Source organism: Sebastes umbrosus, chromosome 5, assembly GCF_015220745.1.
Source record: "Sebastes umbrosus isolate fSebUmb1 chromosome 5, fSebUmb1.pri, whole genome shotgun sequence".
Taxonomy (NCBI): Eukaryota; Metazoa; Chordata; class Actinopteri; order Perciformes; family Sebastidae; genus Sebastes; species Sebastes umbrosus.
This window is the reverse complement of record NC_051273.1, coordinates 6,206,810-6,225,464: the sequence shown is the minus strand read 5'-3', so window position 1 is coordinate 6,225,464 and position 18,655 is coordinate 6,206,810. Positions and strand designations below refer to the sequence as shown.

General features: G+C 39.7%; 1 protein-coding gene across 2 annotated transcripts in view; it reads right to left on the bottom strand.

Annotated features, from left to right (window-relative positions):
• Positions 1-12,565, bottom strand: part of nek7 (NIMA-related kinase 7) — a 77,611-nt gene extending 65,046 nt beyond the window's left edge. Inside the window, exon 1 of one of the 2 annotated variants that reach the window (XM_037769521.1) lies at positions 12,252-12,565. The gene's annotated coding sequence lies outside the window, so the exon portion shown is untranslated. The remainder of the gene's footprint in view (positions 1-12,251) is intronic. The other variant, XM_037769519.1, reaches the window with a different exon arrangement.
• Between the last annotated feature and the right edge of the window lie 6,090 nt (positions 12,566-18,655).

The window sequence follows — 18,655 nt, the reverse complement described above, 5'->3', positions numbered from 1 at the left end:
TTTTAATGGTGTCACCACTATTGATTTCAGGGAAGCACTTGGATAAACTGGCAAAACAGGGATTTCACAAGAACTGAAACTTCAGTACCAAGTCGATGCCAAAATTCTGAAAACGTGACAGTACTCGTTTTTCTACCGGGGGGGGCTCGAGACTAATGGCATCCCGTCGTCACGAGGATGAAAATGTGTTTGGTACGCAGTAAACTCACTATCGTCATGTCCAGGGAACTTACCTTATTTTTTCCCTGATAATGCTACATCTGCCATGTTGAAATCATCGGGGCGAGTGCTAGTTAACGTTAGCTAGTTAACGTTAGCTGTTAGCTCCGTGCAGGAATGTGCTGCTTACCAGCTGCTAACCACTAACATTAACGAGCTCTCTTCCTGCCGATTTCAACACAGGAGTTGCCATTGATTTACATTATGATGTGTTCAGACCAATGAGTACTTGGCGAAGGTAAATTTCAACGTGATGTGTTCAAATGTAATCTTGTAAAATGTAGTTTTTGGCGAGAGATAATAGAGAGGGAATTATGACCTGTGTGACTTCCAACAAAAAACAGTATGCAAACGGTAATAAAGGAGTGGATGTTGAAGTACATGGTATTTATTGTTTTAATTTATTGTCTTTTTACCGTGGTATCGAATTTGTATCGAGAATCGTGGCATTTCACCAGTATTGGTATCAACTACTAAATTTATGGTATCGTGATCCCGAATTCAAACCAAAAATCTTACATTATTTCTAGATATTTTAACCCAAAGTATCATGTAGAAATATTGAGTGTAGGTATAGGTATATTAGAACAGAAAAACAGCAGTTATACTGAAATTGCAGGGAAAGACAGAAGGGAAGAACGAGAGCAAGAGAAACAGAAAGAGAGAGAGAAACGCTCCACAACAGGGGTTGAAAGCAGATAAACCAGATAGGTCTTCCCTCCCTCCTTCACATATTAGAATATTAATATTAATGAAACTTCCTGTTTTTTTCCCCCCTCTGTTTTTCCCCCTCAGACGATTTGAACATGAAAAACTTAAAAAGCGCAAATTCCAGGAGTTGCGTATCACAGTTTGACCCGGAGCCACACAGCAGACACCAACCATGACAGACTTGCTGTTCAAAGCAAGCGGGAGCTGCTTTCATCAGGCGATCCTGGTGGTTTTTTTACAGTGTGACACCACCAGCCCATGCCATCTGCCTTTTTCTAAAATCACAACTTCAAGATGTGCTTCCTGCTCGTGCGTTTGTTTTTAGGTGGGCTTCACAACCAAGGCCCAGTGTCACGCAGGCTTTTGCTGCTATGCTGCGTGCTGACTGCTGTTTACAGCCGAGCCCCGCAGAGTGGCGCAATGTTAAATATTCACTGTTAAACTGTCAAGCCAGAACTGGTTGGGAACCCTGCCAGGCATTCACAGTATCATTGGATTCCCCCCCCCTCTTCAAAACACAACCCCACCAAATCAATCACTTTTCCTCCAGCCAATCCAGAAAGAGACCAGCCTGCCTCCCTCCTCCTGCCACACACACCCACTTCCTGAAATGCCCAGACTCCTGAGGACCACTTTATTAAGCCCTCTCTAATCCATTAAAGTTCATTTTCTTTATCGTAAATCCTACACACAAATACATTAGCATGCACATCGTTTGCACTTAAAAGACACCTCTGCTCTAGGCCTGAGTAAGCCGCTGCTGACTCCTGATGCCTGACTTCAGACATCTGTAAAATATTTTTATTCGGTGCCCCAATACCGCACTGGCAAAGGTCTCTCATCCTTGGCTTGGCAGGACTTCTGACAGAGCCAGCCGGCAGCGCCATACAGGCCTAACCCCTGCTGCTGCAGCTTCCTGCTGCTCTGAGGGAGTCAGGCTGCCTGCCTCCCATTGACTGTGGGCCAGGCTGGGCAGGGAGGAGGAGGCTGAGGGGAGGCCCTGTGTGGAGGGGACCCCCAGGAGGCAAGAATGGGGGACAGATTGAGAGTCACGGAGGTTGAGGGGTGGGAAGAAGTAGTAAGGAAACTATATAGAGAAGAGGGAGGGGGTGGTAATCAAGGAGAAGTGTCTAAGACGAGAGGCAGCAATACAGGAAGAGGAGAAGAGATGGGTGGCATGGCGGTGAAAAGGGAGTGAGACAAAGGGGCTGGAGGGCAGGTTAGGCAGCAGGAGTTGAGGGGAGATTCTCATTATGACTCCTTTTCATGCCCCCAGGCCTTGACCACAACCTCAAAGCCCCCGGCCGAACCAAGAGACCAGGGAGACCATGAGAGACAGCTGTGAGTCACGGTACAAACACAGGCTGAGGAGGGGGAGAGAGATGTCCCCCGCACCCAAACGAGGAGGCAGCGGGAAAACAAAAAGAATATGGATTACAAAATGAAGTTGTTTTTTTTGCATGTGATTCAATTCATTTAAGCGGTATTCATCTGTACCAAGACCAATCTGATATATAGATTTTTCTTCATAACACAGCTGCACAGTGCATGCATGATGACACATTTAATAGTATTTAGCTATTAAACGCATCCTTTCTGCATCGCATTTAGAAAAAACACAATTTCCTATGATATTTTGCATTGTCTCATAATATTGTGTATAATATTCATGGAGAGGAGTGTTTGTGTGGAACTAGGACTGCAACTAACGCTTATTTTCATTGTTGATTAATCTCTCGATTATTTTCTCCATTAATCAATTAGTTGTTTGGTTTTAAAATGTCAGAAAATGGTAAAAAAAATGTCGATCAGTGTTTCTCAAAGCCCAAGATGACGTCCTCAAATGTCTTGTTTTGTCCACAACTCAAAGATATTCAGTTTACTGTCATAGAGGAGTAAAGAAACCAGAATATATTCACATTTAATAAGCTGGAATTAGAAAAAATGTGACCTTTTTACTTAAAAAAATACTCGATTGATTGATTATCAAAATAGTTGGCGATTAATAGTTGACAACTAATCGATTAATCGTTGCAGCTCTATGTGGAACTGTGGAAAATATGGAGGATTTCTGACAGACAAGATTTGGATGCATGAACAAAACATGATGTTCTGATGCAGCTTCCAACTAAAAGCATTACATCCATGGCACATCTGAAAATTGTAAACTCAACCCTTTGTAGCTCTGCTCTCTCTGGTGGACGCACAATGACAACGTGAATATCATTAATTGAAACTGCTTGCACAGTTTAGCAGTTCAGTAGCTCACAACATTGTGGGTTACATATATTTTCCAGGGCAGCAACGGAGCGCACTGAGGCGATGTTAACAGCTGGTAAACCCAAAGTGCAATGGGTTACAATACATAACGAATCTGGCTTTACAAAATTGATACTGATCCCTTAAGAAAGGCCTCCGCTGGCCCTAGTCCTGGATCAACTCGCAATGTCACAAGAAAAGAAAGAATGTGAAAAAAAAAGAAAGGGCAGAAGAGACAGCAAAATGTCCCTGGCTTTTCACACTGAAAAGGAGGACAAAACAGACAGTCAAAACAAGATGCTCTCATACAAATTTGCTCTCTTCTGCAGCAAATCCCGTGTGAAACATTAACGCTCATTTGTGATGAGGTTGGAACAAACGCCCATAGCACAGTCAGCAAGCAACACACACAAAAAAATCCTTCTCCCTTCCTCCCTCATTCTGTTCATGAATTCATTCTGCTTTTGTCTCATCTCGTGACAAATGCATACTGTCACTGTCACTGATGTGGTGTTTACAGTGGCATATAGCATCTTGTAATTATGCTGTGAAAGTGAATTTGTATCCTGAGGGATTTGTATTTTTGCGTGTGGATAATCAAAAGAGAAAGAGAGGGGATGATTGGAGAGTGATCTCCAATAAAAAAAAAAAAGAGGATGCTGCTTGAGAGCCAGATTTTCAGCACAGTTCACAATATGCCAACATGGATTTGGTGGCTTTGTTTAGATGGCAACAAACAGCAGCTTATTCCTCAACATGCAGTGACCTACAGACACAGTTCATATATAATACTAGTGTTGTCAAAAATATCGAAGTATAGATACAGTAAACATCCATACTGAAGATTTGAGAGGGTTTCAATACTCGTTTTCCACAGTATCGCTACACGGGTACCAGCTGCGCTTTGTGCTCTCAGTTTTCAGTATTGTGTGAAAACTAGGGGTGTCACAATTTTGATTCTTAATGGAAAATCGATCAAAACTACCTACCGATTTCGACCATCGAAATCAAAAGCAGGATCGAAAATGATTATTGTTTTAGTTTATTTTTTATTTTATTCGTACGATCGTATCGTATATTACCACCCTACGCCACCATGTTCTGAACAGATGCATTACATTACAAACACTAACAAAAGTAACATTTGCATTTTGGAACATAAAACAGTAAACTTAAACCACTCAGTCCAGCACTCGGGACTAGGCAGGCATGATGGGAAATGTGGGCCGTCCCTGTTACAACGATACTCAGCATCTATACTCTGTACTCGGTGTCGGTCGATACCCAAAACCCAGGTACTGCATCTATTTCAGAATCGGGACTGAAAAAGTCGGGTAGGTGCAACTTTACTATTTCAATCAAGTCAGTATCTCTAAATAATTCATACAAAAGGCTATTTCTGTCAGTACATCAAAATGATTTAAATGTTTACCCACCTTCTCAGTAGCTTAACAACATTATTTCTAAGTGGGCCTCATTTTAACCTTTCCAGTGTGCACTTTGAAAAGGCAGGCGTATTAAAGCTATTTCTTCATCTTTGTTTAATATTTTTTCTGCTCTTCTGCAAGTAAGAAAAAAATAGCCTTTAATGGTATTGCTTTAATTAATCCGTTAATTTAAAAGGTTCATAACTCCATTACATATAAATAGAGTTGTTTCATTTAGAGCAGAATTTGGGAGCCAAAGACAAGACCACGGTTGTGAAAAATAAATAAATAAATAAATAAATAAATAAAGCATGATTAAAACCTTTCTCTAACACCCTTTGTAGTGAAATAAACCACTCATATTGTGTGGTCATGGCACAAGCTGACCAAGGGGCACTGGAAGCGTTTCATAAACTTTAAACGGGGTCCTAGGTCAGTAATTTTTGTTTTTGCATGTCTTTGTAGTCTGTTTCCCCCCTGAGCACTACGGAGCCCATTGAGAAAAGGCATCAATACCACAGAGAAATTGAGAACTTTCCACGTGACACGGGGAGCCGCGAGGCATCCTCCAAGGATATTTGAATGCTTGAAACATCAGTGACCCTTCATCAGATAGAAGGGAGATGGATATGAAAAATATTGACTGGCTGGCTGTTTGAGGGGAGTGTACGGAGCTGCTTAGACAGCCCACTCTCATTGCCAAAGACCTTACTCTAAACTCTAACCAAACTGAGCCTGGAAAGGAAAGACTCAATTCTAAATTCATCTGGGAAGGCATCAAGCTTGTATTTTCTTTTTCTTGCTTTTTACCATTTAATAATACAACAACTAATCACAAAGAAAGTACACCAAACGAGCCTATATCCTGAGTAGCGATCTGCTACCTTTGCCAGCATCATTTCTGTACAATGCTTGGCCAAGGTCTTTGACATCATGCAAAAGACAGTGTTTAATGTAGCTCAAAAAATGGCCTTAGGAAGCATCTTCCTTCAAATATGCTTTGCGAATGGAAAAAAAAACATAGCTAACATTTTTTGTTCTTTATGAAACCCAAAGGCAAGATGACTGCTAAAGTGGTCAGATGACAAATGTCTCATCTGATCTTTAATCCAGCAGAGGGCCCAGCTCCAGGGCTAAAACAGGAAACTCTCACAGGATAGAGCGATTTAGTGAATTCCACTGTGCTAAATCACTGCTTTGGGTGCTGCAGATTTCTCCACACCAATGAATGGCATTTTAGGTCTCACACTGAATGTCGTAGTAGTAGAATGTCTCGCACTGACAGATAACATATGTATGGCCTAGGAGCCCTATTTGTATGTATGTGAACCCAAAAATCATAAGGAAAGCCTGGTAAATAAACAGTATATGTTGGTTAGGTGTGGGGGAAAAAAATCAATTCACCTATGTATCTTGATTTTGTTAAATGCCAGAATCCATATATTTGCTTCATTCGAGTCTATACGGAGGTAGAAGGAAGTTATCGCAGTTACATCATGGCTAAAGCTGCACGCTAACTCTATCATGGACGGGAAACGTTATCGTATCGCGGTAACGTGCGGTCAAGCCAGCCGTCACTCGCATCTCCATGGTCAAATCGGCCGACGCCAGAACATAAGGAACTGTATATACAAAATACATATATAGAAATAAGATTGATGGATTATATTTACCTGTAGTTTAAAACAATATATGTCCCCCATGAATCCATAAATTAAAAGAAAATACCACTAATTTATGAGGGAAATGTATTAATAAATAATGCCTGATAATCAGCCATTATCAGGCATTATTTATTAATACATTTCCCTCACAAATATTTGACTTCAGGACATCTCTGGCTACATACATGCTGAAAATCAAACATTTCACCTTATCAATTTAGATATTTTCCAAAGTAAAAGTCTCTAGAAGTGTATGATTCAACTTTTTCCCATGGTCTAGTGTTAAAAATGTTAACAAAAATCCCAATTAATCGTAATATCGAATTGCAATACTTAAAAATTGCAATGCATATGCAATTCGCACAATTATCGTGATAGTATCGAATTGGGAGATTGGTGTATCGTCCCATCCCTAGTTTATGTGTGCTTTTAAGAAGGTCAACTTCTTTCTGATAAGGACACATCATCAGTGCCTCTTCCAAGGAAAAAAGTAAAGTAATTTTGATGACAAAGTTCCTCTTTCTAAGTGCTACTACTTTCAGATTCAATCAGGCGAAACACTACTGATCACCTCTGCTATCACCACTTCCTAGTCTATCCTTATTAAATCCAAACAATAGAACAAGGCAAAATAATTAAGTTTTGCCAAAGCCTGTCAAAAGTAATCCACATCTCATCAGCTGAAATTCAAAGCAGGATAAACTGGCAGAAATCCCTCACCACCACAGAGACCGATGCAAACATTTGGCAGCCATTTGCTGATCGTCCAGTTCATGACACATTCCTTGATAGTCAACTTCACAGAGCCAGCCGGTGTTCATCTCTCCATCACCTGATGATGCTGGCAGACTCCAGCCTGTTGTCTTTGACGGTGATCGAGTGTGGCAACAGAGAAGTGAGTAATAATTGGGTCAACAAGGTATGTCAGTTCCCACTAACTCTTGTCTGAATCATCTCTCTGCAGCGTAGCCAAATGTGATGGTATGACGCCTGAAATATTTTTCTGTGATTGGCAGCGACAGCAACATGGCATGAGATACATTTTCACCCTACGTGTGACCCCCAAAACGGTTAGGCCTCGGAGAGGTGAGTTTTGTTTTACTTTCCTGTTGGTTGTGCCACTGGGTTTATTATTATTGCTATTGCTAATATTATTATTGCTATAATTATTATTATTATAATTATTATTATTATTGTTATTGTAATTATATATTTTAAAACATATATATAAAATTATTATTATTATTATAGATGAGCCATTCAGGTCCGAATACAACTGTAGATGCTGCCAGTATGTAATGGTTTTGCAATAACCTTCTGACTCACAAAAAAAATCAGTGAGTCACACACAAAAAACTTTCTTCCCAAAACATAGCCTACTTCTTCTTGATTTATTTTTCATTCAAATAAACCATCTCTACAACTACCAGTAGTTCTCTTCCAAATAGTCTTCCAGGCTATAACGCTTATGGTGTTTAATGGTGTGAAACAGGCAGCTGGAAGCAGCACTTGGGATGTTCCAGACGGAGATGAGTCTAAACACAATACACTTTAACTGTAATCATTTAGTACAATTTCCACTGAAAAGGACTTAATGGCGAGGAAACATTTGTTAGTAGTAAGACTTGTAAACATGGCCTAAGGGTTTAGAGGAAATACAGAGGTGATCTAACCACTTTGTAGCTTAACAACATATTATTGCCACATCGGTGACGGTTGGAGCTAAAACATGGTAAAAAAATCAAGCTGGTTAAAATATAAATAAATTCATATATTAGCTCTTAAATTTCTAAAAGGTAATTCATTATTAAGATGTAATTTGATTAATTGAAACAACTTATTTATTTATTAAACTCTGTATGCCATCTATCACTAAACATTTGCACTATTGTGAACATTAATCATTTTTAATGGGAACTGGTCAATGTATCAGTCATAGGCCTTCTGCCCTTAATCCCTCATCAATCTGCTGCTGGCCTCTGAACTTCCAGCAGGCCTTAAAGCCTGCTCCACAACTAACTCAGTCACTTGAATACCAACACTTTGCATGTTTTACAAGGAGGTATGAAGCACAATCTAACTAGTGAACCAACAAGCAATCAAACCAAAGTCAAGGTCACTTATTTTCTTCTAGGGCTGTCCTCGACCAAAGAATTCTTAGTCAACTAACACTCATAATCGATTGGTTGATATCACATTAATTCCAGATATAAAGTCCTTTACAACAACGGTTAAGTGCAGGTTAAAAGCAAAACAGCGCTGTATCCATTTTTTAGCTAATTTTACTGTAAATTACCAAAGTGTATTAGTGGATGTGTATTAGTGTATTGTGGTATGTGTATTTTATTGCATTTCCATATTTGTAGTGTATTGTGGTTTTATCATATATTTTGATTGAAAGTGTAGATTGAAAGAGTAATACCTATAAACTCTCTGTGCAGCACATCAGTTTCATGCCCTGGATTGGAACTATGTTAAATTGCATTGTCCCTTTCAAATGAAAATCAAATCAGATCAATCAAAATCAAATCAGATGCAGATGTAACATCAGACGTACAATGCAGAGGTACATTGAAACTCTCATTTTCCCTAATAGATCAAGTAGATGAGCAGCAATTGTGGTCAATACAGGTGTGTAGATTTATTACGACACAGTCCGGTGTCCTCTGTTGTATTAATTTGCATGGTAATATGTCACTCTGTTTATCTCAATGCATGACACTATAGTAATGCACAGTAAAAATAAGTTTGTAGGAATTAATGAATATTTACTAGATATATTACTTTCTAGTACGTTTCCTAGTTTTACAGAAGAGAATTATAACAAACCACACTTATAAGTTACATACAAACATGCACTGCACTGCAAAGACAAACAAATATAAACCAGCAGCAGTGTGACAATACAGAGTAAATACACACATGTTATGCAATGCCTGAGAAGTTTAGTCTCATATTTTAGAATAAAACCTACAATTGCATAAGTAAAAGGCCGTATAAGGAAGTAATTATGCAGTATACTTGTACTGTAACATAGTAACACTAGCATTGTTTGTCAGTGAGTGGCTACTTTATTTAGCTACTGTCATGTTTCCACCACAGGTTGAACTACATGTTAGGAGAAAGTTGTCCTTTGGCAAACTGTATAACGTGTATGTATGTATGTATGTATGTATGTATAACGTTACACTGTCCTCTCGTGTATTCATTTGCATGGTAATATGGCACTCTGTTTATCTCTAATTTGTGTTTCAATGCATGACACTATAATAATGCACAGTAAAAATAAGTTTGTACGAATGAATGCATATGTGCAGATATATTACTTTCTAGTACTAGTTTTACAGAAAGAGAATTATAATAAACCATACCTATAAGTTACATACAAACACTGCAAAGACAAACAAACATAAACCAGCAGGAGTGTGACAACACAGAGTAAATACACTCATGTTATGTGAAGTTTAGTGTCATATTTTAGAATAAAACCTACAATTGCATAAGTAAAAGGCCGTATAAGGAAGTAATTATGCAGTATACTTGTACTGTAACATAGTAACACTAGCATGGTATCAGTGAGTGGCTTCTTTATTTAGCTACTGTCATGTTTCATCACAGGTTTTTAACTACATGTCTTGAAAGCTATAAGTTAGGAGAAAGTTGTACTGTATAACGTGTATGTATGTATCTAATTTGTGTTTCAATGCATGACACTATAGTAATGCATAGTGAAAATAAGTTTGTAGGAATGCATGAATATGTGGGCAGTTGCAGATATATTACTTTCTAGTACTAGTACTAGAAGACAAACAAACATAAACCAGCAGGGGTGTGACAATACAGAGTAAATACACACGTTATGTGAAGTTTAGTCTCGTATTTTAGAATAAAACCTACAATTGCATTGGTAAAAGAGAAAGTTAGGAGAAAGTTGTACTGTATAACGTGTATGTATGTATGTATGTATGTATGTATGTATGTATGTATGTATAACGTTACACCGTCCTCTGTTGTATTCATTTGCATGGTAATATGTCACTCTGTTTATCTCTATAATTTGTGTTTCAATGCATGACACTATAGTAATGCACAGTAAAATAAGTTTGTAGGAATGCATTAATATTTATATTACTTTCTAGTACTAGTTTTACAGAAGAGAATTATTATTAACCACACCTATAAGTTACACACAAACATGTGCAAAGACAAACAAGCAGGATTGTGACAATACAGAGTAAATACACACATGTTATGTGAGTTTAGTCTCATATTTTAGAATAAAACCTACAATTGCATAAGTAAAAGAGAAAGTTAGGAGAAAGTTGTCCTTTCTCAAACTGTATAACGTGTATGTATGTATGTATGTATGTATGTATGTATGTATGTATGTATAACGTTACACCGTCCTCTGTTGTATTCATTTGCATGGTAATATGTCACTCTGTTTATCTCTATAATTTGTGTTTCAATGCATGACACTATAGTAATGCACAGTAAAACAAGTTTGTAGGAATGCATTCATATTTATATTACTTTCTAGTACTAGTTTTACAGAAGAGAATTATTATTAACCACACCTATAAGTTACACACAAACATGTGCAAAGACAAACAAGCAGGAGTGTGACAACAGAGTAAATACACACATGTTATGTGAGTTTAGTCTCATATTTTAGAATAAAACCTACAATTGCATAAGTAAAAGAGAAAGTTAGGAGAAAGTTGTCCTTTCTCAAACTGTATAACGTGTATGTATGTATGTATGTATGTATATATATATGTATGTATGTATGTATAACGTTACACCGTCCTCTGTTGTATTCATTTGCATGGTAATATGTCACTCTGTTTATCTCTATAATTTGTGTTTCAATGCATGACACTATAGTAATGCACAGTAAAATAAGTTTGTAGGAATGCATTAATATTTATATTACTTTCTAGTACTAGTTTTACAGAAGAGAATTATTATAAACCACACCTATAAGTTACACACAAACATGTGCAGAGACAAACAAGCAGGATTGTGACAATACAGAGTAAATACACACATGTTATGTGAGTTTAGTCTCATATTTTAGAATAAAACCTACAATTGCATAAGTAAAAGAGAAAGTTAGGAGAAAGTTGTCCTTTCTCAAACTGTATAACGTGTATGTATGTATGTATGTATGTATGCATGTATGTATGCATGTATGTATGTATGTATGTATAAGGTTACACCGTCCTCTTTTGTATTCATTTGCATGGTAATATGTCACTCTGTTTATCTCTATAATTTGTGTTTCAATGCATGACACTATAGTAATGCACAGTAAAATAAGTTTGTAGGAATGCATTAATATTTATATTACTTTCTAGTACTAGTTTTACAGAAGAGAATTATTATTAACCACACCTATAAGTTACACACAAACATGTGCAAAGACAAACAAGCAGGATTGTGACAACACAGAGTAAATACACACATGTTATGTGAAGTTTAGTGTCATATTTTAGAATAAAAACCTACAATTGTATAAGTAAAAGGCCGTATAAGGAAGTAATGATGCAGTATACTTGTACTGTAACATAGTAACACTAGCATGGTATCAGTGAGTGGCTACTTTATTTAGCTATACTGGTTTAACTACATGTCTTGAAAGCTATAAGTTAGGAGAAAGTTGTCCTTTTATAACGTGTATGTATGTATGTTTAACATTAAACTGTTGTTGTTGTTGTTGTTAATGTTATAAATGACAGGAGGTGTCACTTCAAGGTAGTGAAAGTTAGCTATGCGGCTAGCTAGCCGGCTAACAGGCTAAGCTACTAGCCGAACTTCTTAGAAACTTTTTCCAACTGAGTTTGCAGTAGAAACAGAGACAATGTGTGAGCTTTATAAGACTTTAAATAAGCCAGAATAAAGCTGTGTGACGTGCAATTGTAGTAGAGACTCACAGGTTGACTGTCAGCTCTCTGTTAACGTGTCTTACCAGGAAGTGTTGCCTCTTGTTGCTCAGCTATTCCTCCTTCTCCTCGCTGATCCTTCCTCCTGATGGGGAGTTATGGCGCTTGTCTTTGTTTTCCCTTTTCTCTCTCTCCAAGGTCGCTCCTAAAAGTGTTTGGCCTCGTTGCCTGAGCGCTGAAACGTTTCCTCTTGAAAGAGAGAGTTGCTGTTGAGCTGGTAGAGATCAGTGTAGATGTGTGGACGTGTGTCTCTGCACTAGGACTAGTAGGCCCCTCTCATCAGCTCCTGACCTGCGAGCCAGTAATGTAAACAACCCAGCATTCCCGCAGCAGCAGGGGGAGGGCCGAGTGTCAGGGAGAAGAGCAGAGGAGGGCAGAGGAGGGAAGCTGTCAAATACCGCGGAATACCGGGGAATTTGAAACGTGATATTTATTGAAAGATCAAGTTCAAGTTCAAGTTCAACTTTACTGTCATTTTTCCACATACAAGGTACACGGTTAAAACGAAATGTCGTTGCTCACGTACCAAGGTGCAAACACAGACATACCAAAAACAGTCACAAGCAGAACATAACACAGTGAACAAAGTGCGATGGTGCAGCACAATAAAAAGTGGATGACAGGATATTAAAGGGACTGTTTGTAACTTTCAGAAATGCTTCTTAACAGCGTCACCTGTGGCCGTGAAATCAACGAAAGTCAGCGTCGCTCAAAACAGTGAGGCGACACACGTCAGCTAAAACCACAATATCACTATATTTCAGCTGCTTGGCAGTAATGTTAGCTGACCAGACGAAGGTCTCTCCATGAACATGATTTAGATCTGATCCTAGTGTTGGCTTTTCCTGCCTAAGTGCAGGCTGAGGCAGCGGGGCTCTGCAGCGTGTCTCCCTGCTCTCTCTGCCCGCAGCCGGAGAGAGCAGAGGAGACACCGGCACCCGGTCGGTAACAAGAAGACAACGTAAATCTCTGTAGAGCTCCGTCACTTCACAAGACACGGAAAACCTCAGTTGGTCTGGAGGAGCTGCAGCATTTATTTCTGCACAAACGTCCCCTATGCATTCACTAGATATTCTCAGAGCTAAACTAACTCTTCTGCAGTGTGTAGTGGGCGCACGTTCACGTCTAGAGGTGGAGCGAGCTGAGCTGTCTGAGTGAAGGCGAGCAGGCAGAGGAGGAGGGTACAGCAGCTACACGCGAACGCACAAATGCGAGCGCGCATGTGTGCCGACCCGCTACATTTATACGCTTAGAAAGTTACAAACAGTCCCTTTAAAGAGACTGTTTGTAACTTTTTAAGCGTATAAATGTACCGGGTTGGGGCGCATAGCTAGCATATGCGATCTTGCATGTGGCCGGACTCTGCTCCTCCTCTGCCTGCTTGCCTTCACTCAGACACTGCGCGCATTCTCGCGTACTCGCTCCACCTCTAGGCGTGAAGGCACGCTCACTACACACTGCAGAAGAGTTAGTTTAGCTCTGACAATATCTAGTAAATGTAGAGTGGACGTTTGTGCAGAAATAACTGCTGCAGCTCCTCCAGACCAACTGAGGTTTTCCGTGTCTTGTGAAGTGACGGGGCTCCGCAGAGAGAAACGTTGTCGTCTCGTTACCGACCGGGTGCCGGTGTCTCCTCTGCTCTCTCCGGCTGCAGGCGGAGACGGTAACATTACTCGCTGCGGAGCCCCGCTGCCTCAGCCTGCGCTAATGCAGGAAAAGTCAACACTAGGATCAGCATTGATTCATGGAGAGACCTTCGTCTGGTCAGCTAACATTACTGCCAAGCAGCTGAAATATAGAGTGATATTGTGGTTTAAGCTGACGTGTGTCGCCTCACTGTTTTGAGCGATGTTCGTTCATGTCTATGTAGAGCGAACACAAGCGTGAGCCCGACGCTGACTTTCGTTGACTTAACGGCCACAGGTGTTGCTGTTAACAAGCATTTCTGATTCTTACAAACAGTCCCTGCTGATCCTAGTGTTGGCTTTTCCTGCTTCAGCCTCCTGACCGCGGCTTTCGATCAGTTGATCAATCACATGACCGTAGCACAGCCAACAGGAACTCTCTCTCCATGAAATAACCTGTGATTGGTCAAAGTCGGTGCCTCTGATGGCATCTCTAAGATTTCATAGACCGGATGAAAACAAGCAATCAGAGCCGAACTGGAGCCTGCCGTCTCTGAGCAGCTGTCAAATCAGCAGCGCTGATCAAATATGAATCAATATTCTGTTACTGTAATACCTATTTCTCGCCTCAAATGTTTTCAGAAAAATCTTGTAGTGTAAAATGAGAAAGTTTGCTCCGGCTGGTGGGCGGTGCTTGGTATTTCCTCAATTGATCTCAACATGGCTGCCGGGTCACAAACTTTCTCATTTTACAGCTAAACAGTACACTACAAGATGATTCTGAAAACATCTGAGGTGAGAAATAGGCATTAACGTAATAGAATATTGATTCATATTTGATCAGCGCTGCCTAGTTTGACCGTTTGATCAGAGTTTGTGAGTGATTGACAGCTGCTCAGAGATGGCAAGCTCCTGCTCGGCTCTGATTGGATGTTTTCCTACGGTCTGATGATTTTTTTCAGATTACCTGTCTAATTCACTACTGTCAGGATATAGTGACCGTTTTATAAAAATAACTTTTTTTAATCACATTTACTCCATTTCTACCCACTGCAGCTTTAATTACACGTAAGAACAACAGCTGCCAGATAAATAGGCTTAATGGAGTAAAGAGTGCAATATTTCCCTCTTACATGTAGCTGAGTAGAAGTGCATGAAGCTTACTGAAAAAAATATATCCAATTAAATAAACTAAATTACATCCAGCCACTTAGGGTGACTCATTCTCAAGTTGAAACAAAACTGAAAGATTGGTTACTGTGACTTGGTTTAGAATACACATGATGATTCGTTGAGGGTGTGTAAGTATGTGTGTGAGTGTGAGACAGAGGCAGCTGATGCTTAATGAATTCTCCTGAACACACACAGGCGTGCTCGCTATCATTACACACATGCATGCAGAATACCCACGCATCCCATGACACACACACGCAGCCTGCTCTCGGGAATATCATGAGAATTTATTGACGAAAATGGTATCGCAGATTGACTCGCATGGGCAGCGATAGCATCTGGAATTGATCAGCTTACTTTGCTTTGATAAAAGTTTCATCGCTGATTTCAGGCTGACAATTCAAACACCGCTGATACACAGGAAACACATCTGCCTTCTTCCCGTCCCCATTGTTAATAATCAACAAGTTAGGTGGGGTTGTGTTTTTTTTCTGCTACACTTCAATAGCCTTTTTTGTTAACCTCACTGCAAATATGGAAAAGGGAGAGATGCCTGGAGTGTAGGATTTTTCCCCCTTTTTCTTCAACAACAGTTGAAGATTAAAAGAAACGTCTCACAGAAATCTGTCAATTCTGTATGTGAATAATGCTGTGTGGAATTTAATGGCATGAGTTATATTGGGTTTCCTCTACACCCACATTTTCTTTCAATAAGATCAATGGCGCTCAGTGACAGATAGGGACGGTCTTTTGTATCTTCAAATTTCAGGTTTCTGAGGGAATAATTAGATGGATGGATGAAAAGTAATGCATCAGCCTGCGAAGGGAGCTGCACCCGGAGATCCTCTAGTTCAACACGCATGCCTCCACGTCTGTTTGGTAGAAAACTGTTTAATAATCGTGTTGGATTTCCATTGTTCTAAAAGTGGCTCTCTGCACTGATCCGGCGCTTTAAACCAATAGAAAACTTTTTGTGTTCTTTTTGCTGATATTGTTTATTTAACAGAGAGGATTTCCTTTTGATTCAGGGATATTTTTTTTTAGCATGAAGAGAGTATTGTCATCTATTTCACTCTCTTCCCCTTCAAACTTTCCGGTGTCGCTCGCAGGTAACCAGGATAGAAAAGGTTCTCCCTCCAGGGGAAATGGGGAAGGTTGAATCGCTGGATTTATGGAGAACGCTTTAGACATTTTACTGTAAACGTGACATTTAACTCTGATGTGTTAGAACAAACTCTTGCTCATATTTCGGGCCTTTTTTTCTGAATAAAACTGCCTACAAAATGTAATCTGATTACGAGAATTTGGCCACTAATGTGTTTTGCTTATGAATATGAACACCGTGAGAGAACAGAAGCACTTTAGGCCAAAATCAATCTTTGTTAAATATAAAGAAAAAAGGCTATTTTCAGATAATTTGTTAAACATATATTGTGAATAAGACCTGTAATATTCTTACAACACATGCACACTAGGGATGCAGACCCGAACCGTAAAAAACCCAAACCGTTCAATGATGTAAACCTACAAACTAGGGCTGTCAAAATTAATTTCTTTAACGCATTAACGCAACTTGCGATGGGAAGATACTGGTATCATTTGAAACTAGAAAACCTAAGGAATCCATTGATACCATGTCACGCTAGCTTGTTACGAAGGAGACTAAATCACGCTCCGAATGTACGCTAAATTTTGGCGAGGAAAAACTGGCATGGCCATTTTCAAAGGGTTCCCTTGACCTCTGACCTCAAGATATATGGATGAAAACGGGTTCTATGGGTACCCACGAGTCTCCCCTTTACAGACATGCCCACTTTATGATAATCACGTGCAGTTTTGGGCAAGTCATAGTCAAGTCAGCACACTGACACACTGACAGCTGTTGTTGCCTGTTGGGCTTGAGCTTTTCATGTTACGATTTGAACATATTTTTTATGCTAAATGCAGTACCTGTGAGGGTTTCTGGACAATATTTGTCATTGTTTTGTGTTGTTAATTGATTTCCAATAATATATATATACATACATTTGCATAAAGCAAGTATATTTTCCCACTCCCATGTTGATAAGAGTATTAAATACTTGACAAATCTCCCTTTAAGGTACATTTTGAACAGATAAAAAATGTGTGCTATGGACAGTTATTTTAATCGATTGACAGCCCTGGTACAAACTAAATTGTAGGCTCGTTGAACCATTGCACCATATTTAAATACTACTGCTAAATAGTTGATGAAATGCCCGATATATAGAAGAGCCGATTATCTGAACATGGGTCTACTTGACCATTAAGTAGCCTGTCTTATGTCGTGTATAAAATCAGTGTTATGGCTTTATATGTCATTTATTACTATCAATTAATCTATTTCAATATTCTGAAGTTCCAAACACATTGGAAAATGGCAAACTACACCGAAACCAAGAGCCAAAAACCGCAACACAAACTGAACCGTGGGCTTGTAGAACCGTTACACCACCAACGCGCACTAGTTCAGTTTTTCTTCAACATGCACATTTCAGTGCAACCCTATCTGTTTTTTTTTCATTGCTTAATATGCAGAAATTTTGCACCCAGGGGCTGAAAGCACATTTTAGACACTTAAAAAGAGAAAAATGTTGATGTTTTCACTCATGTCTTTTTTATTTCCTCTCTGTGTTGTTGATCTGGCTCAGGGGTTAGGTACGACTGCAGTGTGGTAGAGACAGAAGCTGCAGTCAAAGCTCCTGTGATCCGGTGCACACTTCATAGAGACCAGCAGATGGAGGGGAGAGGAGCTGCGTGCATCCTGAAGGTTTAGCAAGAACTGAGAGGTTACACTCCGCCGGTACAAAGATGACCTGTCACACACCGAAACATGCCGCATCAATGTAGATGAGCTTCCTGTTTATGTACCTCACAGAGCACAGCTATCAGAGGGAAAGAGAAAGGGCTTACAGATGGAAATTTGTATGAAATGTTGTCTCTATCTCTCTTCATATACTCTTGGAGGCAGCATGCATGTGACGCCTGCATTTCCATTTTAAACGCTAATTAATGTTGTTTTGTCTTCAAAGTGCAATTGCAACCCGTAGTTATCGGCCTTGATCGCAGCATTTTCAAGGTTGTCTAGATGTGAGCCGTCACATAACAAATACCTGTAAATATAGAATAACAGCACAACAAAGAACTAAAGGATTTATGGCGTGTGGAGAGCGCCGTGCAAATGAGGCACAGGAGAGATGGTCTGATAATGTGAAGGACAAAACTGGCATATTATTTCTGCCTAAAATCTGTTTTTCAATGGCTGTTTTTGTTGTGTGTGCTTGCACGTGTACATGTTAGTGTATTCCTTCTCTTGGCAAACACCCAGCACAGAGGATCTCTCCACCTGCTCTGCATCAACCAGCGGGACAGGCCTCAGTCTCACACATACACACACACACACACACACACACACTGTCTCATTCACATCGTCACCCCTCTGACATCTGCCTGTGTGCGTCAGTGTATGTGTGGTGTCCCAGTGCCGGTATGTGTTTGTGTTAGCGGGGTGGTTGGTGTGTGAGGTGAGGTTAAATAGGCGCCTAGCAATGAGAGGAGGGAACTGAGGCGGAACTGGCAGAATATCACACATACACACACACACACACACA